Consider the following 12,145-nt stretch of genomic DNA (forward strand, 5'->3'; position numbering starts at 1 on the left):
GGGTGTGGTTAGCTAGGGGAAGGGAGGGAAAGGTGGGGGGAGCTAAAAAAAAGTTCACTCCGAAATCAGAGCGGCCTTGGAGGGAACGGGGAAAGCCATCGGGGCTCCCCTTGAGCTCGGTGCGTGCAAGGTGCACAAGTGTGCAGCCCCTTGCGCGCACCAACCCTGGATTTTATAACATGTGCGCAGCAGCATGCACATGTTATAAAATCGGGTGTACATTTGTGCGCGCCGGGTAGCGCGCAATTCATTTTTTCTAATTTGAGTGATCATGTGTTAAAAATATTTAGGAATTTTACGATCACTTACGCCATATATTGAGCAGGAGCAAATATACGTAAGGTGCCACATTTATATGCACAAATTGCTTATAAAATAGCAACTTACTCGCATAAATGTTGGCCCCCTCCTTAGATTGCCCATGGCCCACCCCTTTTTACATACATAAATTTACTCATGAACCCAGATTTACATGTGTATGTTGAGGTTTCTAAAATAGCATATATTCACATATATTCACACATATGCTATTTTACATGCATAAGTGCTATTTTGTGAAAATTCACTTTTTATTAAAAAAAAAAAAGGTGCTTTGCCTATTAAAACACACCATTGGCACTTCAGCTGGTAAAGCAGACCTTTCTCCTCAGCCCTTTCAAAAAGTAACCTCTGCGCTGCTTTCATGGCCTGATAGCGCATAATGTTTATTTATTTATTTATTGCAAGGATTTGTTACTCAATCTCCTACCAGAGTACTCAGAGCAAAATATATGACTATAGAATACATTATTTACAAAATAAACATAGATAACTTAATACATAACACAGAAGCATAGCATAAATACATAACATATCAAGATGGATGGTACAGAAACAGTGGAGGCAAAGGCCAGAGTGTTGGGGTGAGCTGGTAAAGGTAAGAGGTAGTACTTTTGTTTAGTAAAGTGACCAAGGTATGTTGCAGGCTAATACTGAACACATTAACACAGAACGAGAGTAGGGGCAATGGGAAATAAGAACTTATGTGTGCCCTATAAGGTCTTCAGCTGTTTACCACCTACCATGCAGAAGTTCATACAAGTCAAGTTCACCATATCTTTTATCTAGCGTGCCTATATTCTTGATGCGTTTGTTTTTAGTTATTGGTGTCAATTAGATATGATTTTAGGATAGGATGATTATGTGACTCTTACTCGGATCTTATAATAGGATGAATATGTGGTCTAGTTTTACTGGGATTGTGTTTAGTTATGATAGCAGAATTGCACACCTATAATAGGTGTTCTCTGAGGACAGTAGGATATATAGTCCTCACAGATGTGTGACATTAGCCGATGGAAACATGAGCGGAGCTTTATTTAGGCTCAATGCTTGAATAAATGTGAAGATGATGAAACTCACGTATCACAAATAGGATTTTGGATAGTGCTGGGAAGGAGCCAGATGTCTTGGTACATGTGGGTACCAACAGCATAGGAAAGAGTAGAAGGAAGGTTGTGGAAGCCAAATTTAGGATTATAGGTAGAAAGTTCAAATCTATATTCTCCAGGGTCGCATTCTCAGAAATGTTCCCTTTTCCACATACAGGAACCCAGAGGCAGGCAGAGCTCCAGAATCTTAATGCATGGATGAAACAGTGATGCAGAGAAAAGGGTTTTAGATTTGTTAGGAACTAAGCATCAATTATGTAAGGGGTGGCCTTTTCCAAAAGGATAGGCTCCATCTTAAACAGAGTGGAACCAGCTGTTTGCATTAACCTTTAAAAAGGAAACAGAGCAGCTTTTAAACTAGATGATGGGGGAAAGCCGACAGTCTCTCAAATGCGCATGGTTTGGAATGCTGTATCTTTGAAGGATACTAAGGGCTGGATTTTAAGAATTGTGCTCCGGTGTAGATTTATGCACATAACCCGGTATGCACAAATCTACACCCACGCATGTTATAAAATCCAGGTTCGGCACGCGCAAGGGGGTGCACAATTGTGCAACTTGCGCGTGCCGAGCCGCACAGCCTTCCTCTGAAATCGGAGCGGCCTCGGAGGGAACTTTCCTTCCGCCCCACACCTTCCCCTCCCTTCTCCTAACCCCCCCCCCCCCTCTTACCTTTAACTTCTAAGTTGCGCCTGCATCTGGGCAGTGGTAGGTTGCGTGCGCCGGCCAATGGCCGGCCCATGATCCTGGGCACAGCAGCAAATGGCCACTGTGCATGGAGGCTCTGGCCCCGCCCATGCCCTGCCCCCTTTTTCAAGCCCCAGGACATACGCGCATCCCGGGGCTTGCGCGTGTTGCCAGGCCTATGCAAAATAGGCTCGGCGCACGCCCTTTTAAAATCTGCCCCTAAGAGAACAGGGAATTGAAGACATCCCAGTAGAGAGGTTGTAATAAATGTTAAAGTAGACCAGATGCCTTTAAGTAAAGAGCAGACAGAAGAGAAAGATTCCAAATTGTCCCTGTTAACTGATAAGAAGGTTGTTAATACAAACAAAAAGCATATTGTGAAATGTCTGTATACAAATGTCAGAAGTCTAAAAAATAAGATGGGAGCATGGGAGTGTATTGCACTGGATGAAGAGGTTGATATAATTGGCATCTCAGAGACCTGGTGAAAGAAGGTTAACCAATGGGACCCTGTAATACCAGGGTACAAATTATAGCAAAATGATAGAATAGATTAAATTGGTAGAGAGGTGGCACTATATGTTAAAGAGTGCATTGAGTCGAAAAAGGATAAAAGTTCTATAGGAAGCAAACGTTCTGTAGGAAGCAAAATGCAAAATTGAATCTTTATGAATAGAAATTCTAGGTGAAAAGTGGACTAAAATAGCATAGGGATATATTACCATCTACCTGTCCAGAATGAACAAACAGACAATGAAATGCTAAAAGAAATTAAGGATACTAACAAAATCAGCAGCACAGTAATAATGGGTGATTTCAATTGCCCTAGTATTTTTTTGGGTAAATGTCACATCAGGACATGCTAAAGAGGTAAAGTTCCTAGATGAAATAAATAACTGCTTAATGGAACAGCTAGTAGAAGAACATAAAAGAGGGGAAACTATTTTAGACTTAGTCCTTAGTGGAACACAGGATTTGGTACAAAAGATAATAGTGTTGGAACCACTTGAGAACAGTTATCACAACATGATCAAATGTGACTTAATAAGCGGAGGGAGGACACTAAAGAAATCTCCTGTGACTGTATTTAACTTTCAGAAGGGTAACTATGACAAAATGAGGAAAATGTTTAGGAAAAATATTAAAGGAGCAGCTGCAAAAGTTGTATTTACATCAGGCATAGACATTGTTTAAAAATACCATATTGGAAGCCCAGACCAGATGTATTCCATGCATTAGAAAAGGTGGAAAGAAGGTTAAACAACTACTGGCATGGTTAAAAGGTGAGGTGAAAGAGGCTATAATAACTAAAAGAACATCTTTCAAGAAATAGAAAAGGGACCCAAATGAAGAAAATAGGAAACAGTGTAAGCTCTAGCAAGTTAGATGCAAAGCATTGATAAGGAAGGGAAAGAGAGAATTTGAAAAGAAGTTTGCTATGGAAACAAAAACTCATAATAAAAATGTTTTCAAGTACATTCAAAGTAAAAAGCCTGCGAGGGAGTCAGTTGGACTATTAGATGATCAAGGGATAAAAAAAGGCACTTGGGGATGATAAAGCCATAGCAGAGAGACTAAATTAATTCTTTGCTTCGGTATTCACTGAGGAAGATGTAAGAGAGATGCCAGAAATGATATTCAAAGGTGATGATTCAGCAGAACTGAAATAAATCTCAGCATACCTGGAAGATGTAATAGAGCACATTAAGAAACTAAAGTGTAGCAAGCCACCTGGACCAGATGGTATACATCGCAGAGTGCTGAAAGAACTGAAAAATTAAATTGTGTACCTGCTATTAGTAACTTGGAAATTATCATTAAAATGGTCTATGGTAACTGATAAGTGTGCCTGAGCTGGAGACCAACATGGAGACGGCAACTGACCCAGAATCCTCTGCTTTCTTAGCCTGTCTTGGCTATATGAACTCTAAGTGATTTATTGAGCCTGACTTCCAGAAATTCCAGGCGCCACTTATGATGCCTAATTATAGGGTCATAAAAGGAAAAGGCAACAGTTGGAAACTTCAGGCTATACTGTCACAATAAGAGGCACTCTTTCTCAGGGGTTTCTATAAACACAGCCACAGATGTGTTAATTGCCCTGACCAGCAAGATTCTAACAGAACAAAGGACTATCTAAAGAGTGATGGTAAATGGGCTCCACCTTGGAGAAATACACAGGGTAGCTAGGGATGATCTTATCATGCTGTTGACATGACATGACAACCAATGTAAATTATTCTCTAGGCAGTCACGCACCTCTAGAATCTTCTAACCCAGTACAATATTGTATGTTATCTATAAAAGAAGGATCACTTCCTGTATACAAGGAGATGCTGGTAGTCAGTTTGTCAGAGAAATGGCATTAGCATCTCCCAAGAATACTTATATTGTTCAATAAAAAATTATACTTTCTACAAAAATCTAAGTGTTCTTGTATCCCTGGATATAGAAGCATCATAAAAAATGGCGTGGCGCTTAACATAACTGAAGACTGGAGGGTGGCAATGTAACACCAATTTTTAAAAAGGGATCAAGGGGTTATCCAGGAAACTACAGATCAGTGAGTTTGACATCTGTGCTGGGCAAAATGGTAGAAACTATCATGAAGAACAAAATTGCTGAACATAAAGTATAAAAAGGCATAGTTTAACGGGACAAAGCCAAGATGGATTTAGCCAAGGGAAGTCTTTCCTCACCAATCTGCTACATATTTTTTAGGGCATAAACAAACATGTGGATAAAGGACAGCCAGTTGATATAGTGTATCTGGATTTCTAGAAAGCATTTGACAAAGTCCCTCATGAGTGACTTCTTAGGAAATTAAATAGTCATGGGATAGGGGCAGTATCTTTTTATGGACTGGGAACTGGTTAAAAGATAGAAAGTAGAGAGTAAGTCTAAGTGGTACATTTTCCAATGGAGAAAGGTGAATAGTGGAGTGCCCCAGGATCCATTCTGGGATCACTGCTTTTTAATAAATTTATAAATGATCTAGAAATGGGAAGGACAAGTGAAGTGATCAAATTTGCCAATGACACAAATGTATTCACAAGAGGATTGTGAGAAATTGAAAAAGGACCTTGCAAAACTGGGAGACAGCATGAAAATGGAAAATGAAATTTAATGTGGACAAGTGCAAAGCAATGCACTTAGAGAAGAGTAACCCAAATTATAGCTACACAATGGAGCCCTAGATAGATGCCAAAAATCGTGTGAGACAACAATGAAGTCCAGTTGGAGATACCATCAGATAAGTGTGATTATTCTGTGATTTATATGATTTGTTCCCTGAAGCAGTCTATGGAGGAAACATTAGCTAATGTCGAGTTTCTCTAGTGGGACTGTACATATTCAAATTTCAGGTTACATGGAGCCACTACCTTGAAGTTGTTTTGGAAGATCCCTGATTACACCATAGGACGTTTTTGTTTTGGAAGATCCATGATTACACCCCAGGATCTTTTTAGATGCGTATTAAACATTTCTAAAAAAAAAAAAAAAAAAAAAGATTATTATATTGGGAGACTTTTAGGTTTGGGCTCCAGTGGTGGTTGAAATACCCCATGTCTGGCTTGGTGACACCCATTTAAATAATACGTGTTTCCCAATTATTAAGATTATGTTTGACCTCGTATGAGGCATTGGTGTATAAAGATTTTTTGAGTGGACATTGTCCCCATTTCTTTTCAGTATTGCCAAAGTAGTATACATAATAATTAAAATAAAGAGGTAGAAAGAAAAAATTACCAAATAATTACAGTGAAGTAAAATTACAGGTTGCAGAAAGTTTAACAGGGACAAACTCAGGTTTTGGTACTGGTTTATATTGTTCCTGGTTAAGTTTCATTTCTGGCCTGGTGACAGCTGCTGTTTCTCCTGTTTCCTCCAGAATTATACAGAGTTTTTACTGCTTGTTCTTTAGTGGGAAGTCTCATTTTCTCTGTCAACTTTGAGAAATATGTGTCTTTAATATCTTTGTATTTTGCAGAAATGCACTTCTGTTTCCATTTCTCCAGTATTGCATTGCATACAGAGTCTGCTTTATTAGGGTTTCCAGTCAAGTTTTTGTCTGCATCTTTCTATTTCTAGTCTGTGATTATAAACTCTGGTTTTGGTTAGGGTCTATCTGTTTTTTTGTATTTTAAACTAACGTGAGATATTCTGTAGCATGTATTTTTTGTGTATGGATCTGTAGCAGTCAAGTATGTTCTGTTTTCAATTTGTCCTAATAGATGTATTGGTGTTCTAGGGCACATTGCAATATTTGCATTGCTGCTTTTTCAAAGGCCAGTTTGTAGTTGTTTAAGTTCTGGGCTATGAATACTGGGTTGGTATGACAAGTTTGCTAAGTAGATGCTATGTGTGTTTGTTCCAGTGTTTTGTATTACTTGACAGAGTGCCTGGTAGTGAAGGTAATTTGTGTCACTGTTATTGAAATGACACCAGAATTAGAATATTCTTTTTTGCGTGATGAGTAGTAAGGGGAAGCATCCTAATTCTGCTCTGTGCCCATTATTATGGGTATTTCTGTGAACATGGAGTGTCTGTTTGCAGAACTGGAGGTATTTGATTTATATTGGTATTATGTCCCATTCTGTATAGTTTGAAGTTAATGATAGACCTGAAACCTCACTCTCATGTAAGAGTATTGATTGAATGATGGTATCAAATAATTTTAATAGTTGTTTTACTGGGGTGTTATATTTGTCCAGAAATTTCTTTGTTGCATACAGGACTCTTAGAGATTTTTCTTGTACTGGCTTTATGGCCAATTTAAAACTCTCAGATGTGCTTTGTCTCATGCCAAGGTATGCTCATTGCTCAACCTCTTGTTTATTTAGGCCTTTTCTGGTAAACATTCTTTATGTTTTCTACAGGTTTACTTGTAGGGTCCCTGCTTTGCAGTAGGTCTCTAGCAGGTTTAGTGTCTCTTATAGACTTTCTGGGTTGGTCATTAGAATGTCAAGATCATCAGCATATAGTAGGCATTTGATTTTTCAGTCATTTAGTTTTAGTCCTGGGGCTGAGGATCTCTACAGTATTGTGGGAAAATCATTGATGTAGATATTGAAGAGGGTGGGGGCTTAGGTTGTATCCCTGTCTCATTCCTCATCCCTCTGAAGCTGTCTGTATGTTTATTATTAAATTACAGCTAATGGATGAATAATGGATTTAATTATATCATAGGTTTTTTTCCCCCAATTCCAGTTTGTAGTGCATTAACGTTGAGGCCAGTGTGCCAGATAGAATCAAAGGCTTTTGTAAAGTCAACGAAACATGCAAATATTCTTCCTCAGGGAATGATTTTCACATATTTGTTAATCAGTATCTGTAGGGTAAAAATGTGGTTAGTGGTTCTGTGTTTTGGAAGGAACCCTATCTGACTTCTGTGCAGAAGTTTGCTGTTCATTAGGAATTTTAGTATTTGTTTGTTGAGGACATTACAGAACAGTTATTTGGGTTAGTGGAATCTCTAGGTTTACAGATTGGTGTAATTAACCTTTGTGACCATGTCTTAGGGAAGTGACCAGAATGTAGAATCAGGTTAATTTTTTCTTCTAGTGCTTTCTGGATTTGTACATTGCTGTATTTGAGCATTTCAGAAGGACCATTTGCTTTTCTGAACTTAAGTGTTTGAAGGTATACTTTGATTTCCTGTATTGTTATATAAGGGCTGTCAAGTTTTATTTACAGTACATTCAGAAAGTATTCAGATCCCTTTACTTTTTCCACATTGTGTTACATTACAGCTTTATTCTAAAATGGATAATATGCATTTTTTCCCTCCTCAATCTATATAAAATACCGCATAATGAAAAGTGAAATCAGGTTTGTATAAATTTGTGCAAATTAATTTAAAAAAATGAAATATCACATTTACATAAGTATTCAGCACTTTGTTGAGGCACCTTTTGCAGTGATTACAGCCTCAAATCTTCTTGGGTAATGCGCTACAATCTTGGCACACCTGAATTTGGAGATTTTCTTCCATTCTTCTCTGCAGATCTTTTCAAGCTCTGTCAGGTTGGATGGGGAGCATCAATGCACAGCTATTTTCAGGTCTATCCAGAGATGTCCAATCGGGTTCAAGTCTGGGCTCTGGCGGGGCCATTCTAGAACATTCACAAACTTGTCCCAAAGCCACGTCTGCATTGTTTTGGCTGTGTGTTTAGGGTCGCTGTCCTGTTGGAAGGTGAATCGACACTCCAGTCAGAGGTCCATAGCACTCTGGAGCAAGTTTTCATCAACGATCTCTCTGTACTTTGCGCCATTCATTTTCCCCTCAATCCTAACTAGTTTCCTAAAACCTGCAGCTGAAAAAATATCCCCACAGCATGATGCTGCCACCAATATATTTCACCTTAGGGAGAGTACTTGCTAAGTGATTCACAGTGCCTGATTTCCTCCAGACATGATGCTTGGCATTCCGACCAAAGAGTTCAATCTTGGTTTCATCAGACCAGAGAATCCTGAGAATCTGAGCATCCTTTAAGTGCCTTTTAGCATAAGAACATATAACAACATAAGATATGCCATACTGGGTCAGACCAAAGGTCCATCAAGCCCAGTATCCTGTTTCCAACAGTGGCCAATTCAAGTCACAAGTGCCTGGCAAGTACCCAAAAATAATATAGATCACAAGCTACTATTGCTTATTAATTACCATCATAGCAGTTTATGGATTTATTCTCTAGGAACTTATCCAAACCTTTTTTCAACCCAGTTACACTAACTGCTGTAACCACATTCTCTGGCAATGAATTCCAGAGCTTAACTATGTGCTGAGTGAAAAACAATTTTCTTCAGTTTGTTTTAAATGAGCTACTTGCTAACTTCATGGAGTGCCTCCTGGTCCTATTATCTGAGATAGTAAATAACTGATTTACATTAATTTGTTCAAGTCTTTTCATGATTTTGTAGACTTCTATCATATCCCCCCTCAGTCATCTCTTCGCCAAACTGAACATCCCTAACTTCTTTAGCCTTTCCTCATAGGGCAGCCATTCCCTGCCCCTTATCATTTTCGTCACCCTTCTCTGCACTTTCTCGAGTCCTTTTTGAGATGCAGTGACCAGAACTGCACACAGTATTCAAGGTGTGGTCTCAACATGGAGCGATACAGAAGTATTATGACATCCTCCATTTTATTTTCCATTCCCTTAATTCCTAACATTTTGTTTGCTTTTTTGATTGCCACAACACACTGGGCCGATGATTTTAATGTATTATCCACTATGACGCCTAGATCTGTCACGTGCCTTCTACAAAGGAGTGGCTTCCGTCTGGCCACTCTACCATAAAGGCCTGATTGGTGGAGTGCTATAATGTAACAAAGTGTGGAAAAAGTGAAGGGGTCTGAATACTTTCTGAATGCACTGTAATATTCATTGATAGCCATTTCCAGCAGGTATAATTTTTCTTCGTTTTGTTTTGGACCTTGTGTGAGATCTTCAGGTTGTATCTCTTTATATAACTGCTGGAAGTGCCCAGTCCATATTTTTCCATTTTGGATTGCTAATTCTGATTTTGTATTGGGTTTAAGTCCCTTCCACATGTCCCAGAAATAATTTTTATATATGGTCTCCTCTACTTCAGATAGCTTTTTCCAGCATGTGTTCAGATTCTTTCCATTTTAGGACGCCCATATAAATAATAGAGATGTGAATCGTGTGATCGATCGTCTTAACGATCGATTTCGGCTGGGAGGGGGAGGGAATCGGATTGTCGCCGTTTGGGTTTTTTAAATATCGTGAAAACCGGCACACTAAAACATCCCTAAAACCCACCCCGACCCTTTAAAATAAATCCCCCACCCTCCTGAACCCCCCCCAAAATGCCTTAAATTACCTGGGGTCCAGTGGGGGGGAGGGCGGGAAAACCGGCACACTAAAACAACCCTAAAACCCACCCCGACCCTTTAAAATAAATCCCCCACCCTCCCGAACCCCCCCAAAATGCCTTAAATTACCTGGGGTCCAGAGGAAGGGTCCCGGTGTGATCTTTTACTTTCGGACCTCCGGTGCTTGTAGAAATGGCGCCGGCGCTACCTTTGCCTTGTCATATGACAGGTCAAAGGTAGCGCCGGCGCCATTTTGTTTTTTGTCCCCCGAGATCAGGAGCGTAGGAGATCGCTCCCGGACCCCCGCTGGACCCCCAGGGACTTTTGGCCAGCTTGGGGGGGCCTCCTGACCCCCACAAGACTTGCCAAAAGTCCAGCGGGGGTCCGGAACGACCTCCTGCAGTCTAATCGTGTTGTCTATGGCCAGCGCCATTTTGCGCCGCCATTTTGCGCAAAATGGCGCCGGCCGTAGACAACACGATTAGACTGGACCCCCCGCTGGACCCCCAGGGACTTTTGGCCAGCTCCTGAAGAGCTGAGGTTACTGCAGGGGTATATCTTAGTGACATCAGCTTTGAAATCAGACTCTGTCTTCCCATCTGCTAGAAGAAGAGCACAATATCCACTGGTCCTGAGTCCATCTGGCTACACGCTAGGATATCAGAGGAATCCATTGTAAAACGGACATCATAAAACAATTTTAGACTTTATAAATGATGAAAAGCAGTTGATTTGTACAATGCAGCTAGCAGAGGCCACAGGACTAGGCAAGGTAAAGCTGGAAGGCCCAGGGGCCACAGGATTAGGTAAGGCAAAACTGGAAGGCCTGGATGCCACAGAGGAAGACAAGGTAGGACAGGGCCAAGTAGGGAGCCAAATGGACTCAATGACAAGGCATCAGGAATTGCAATAGACAAGGCTAAATAGGCCAAGCCCTGCTAAGTAATGAGCCAATGGAGATTACGGCTGGAGCAAGAGCAGGTGTAGCTCTATGGGGACCCTCTGGTAGCAGGGAGGTTGCATAGCAGGGTGGATTCTAATACCTTTTAATATACAGTATTTATAAACAATCTGGAAAAGGATTTACAAACAAGAATGTGGGAGAATCTGACATTCTGCCCCTTAGTAGCCAGGAAACTGGACCTAGTTCATCAAATCGCTGGGGTTTGGGATAGTCCAGCTACCATACCAGTCAGTGGTGGTGGAACTGGTGCTGAAATGGACAGATAAGACTACAACACTTCACCAGGCAAGGACTCTTAGTCTGTTGGATAACTTCAAGAAAAAAGCTTTTCAATGCTCAGTGCCCACATTACAGTCCACCAAATGAGAAACGTGCAAAATTCAAAATGGTGACCTTAGTTTTTAAGGCATTACAGAATGAGGATCACCCTTTAGCAAGTAGCATTATTTTTCAACAAGGTATCAAACTCTGAAGGTCATAATTTACTTCATGTACCACAACTTAGAAGTTGTAGGACACAGAAGTCCACATCTAGGGCCTTTTCTCAAATCACTCCAGTGCTCTGGAACGAATTACCCTTTGAATTAGAACATGCGAGGGTTATAAGATATTTAGAAAACATCTTAAAACTTTGTTTCAAGAATGTTTATGCTGTTGAATGGTATGTGAATTTATGATGTTTTAAATTTGTTTGTTTTTGTTATATAGTTGTGATTTTATGTGACTATAATCAATTATTTTGTTATCCACACTGATCAAATGTATTTGAATGCTGCAGAATACAAGAATCATAAGTGATAAGCAGTGGCTAATCCCTAAATTCCTACTTCTCTAGGAACTTGTATAAACTTTTTTTAAACCCAGTTACACTAACTGCCTTAGTCACATCCTCTGATAATGCATTATACTTCAATTGTGCATTGAGTGAAAGAATTTTCTCAGATTTGTTACTAACTTCATGAGGTGTCTCCTAGTCTTGGTACTTTTTGAAAAAGTAATAATCAATGTACATTTACTCATTCTACTTCTCCCATGAGTTTATAGACCTCCATCATATCCCCCCTCAGCCGTCTCGTCTCCAAGCTGAACAACCCTAATCATTTTAGCCTCTCAGAGCTATTCTATCCCCTTTATCATTTTGGTCACCCTTCTCTGTACCTTTTCCAATACAACTATATATCTATACCTTTTCCAATGCAAATGTGTCTTTTTTGGGATGTG

Source organism: Rhinatrema bivittatum, chromosome 2, assembly GCF_901001135.1.
Source record: "Rhinatrema bivittatum chromosome 2, aRhiBiv1.1, whole genome shotgun sequence".
In the NCBI taxonomy this organism is placed as follows: domain Eukaryota; kingdom Metazoa; phylum Chordata; class Amphibia; order Gymnophiona; family Rhinatrematidae; genus Rhinatrema; species Rhinatrema bivittatum.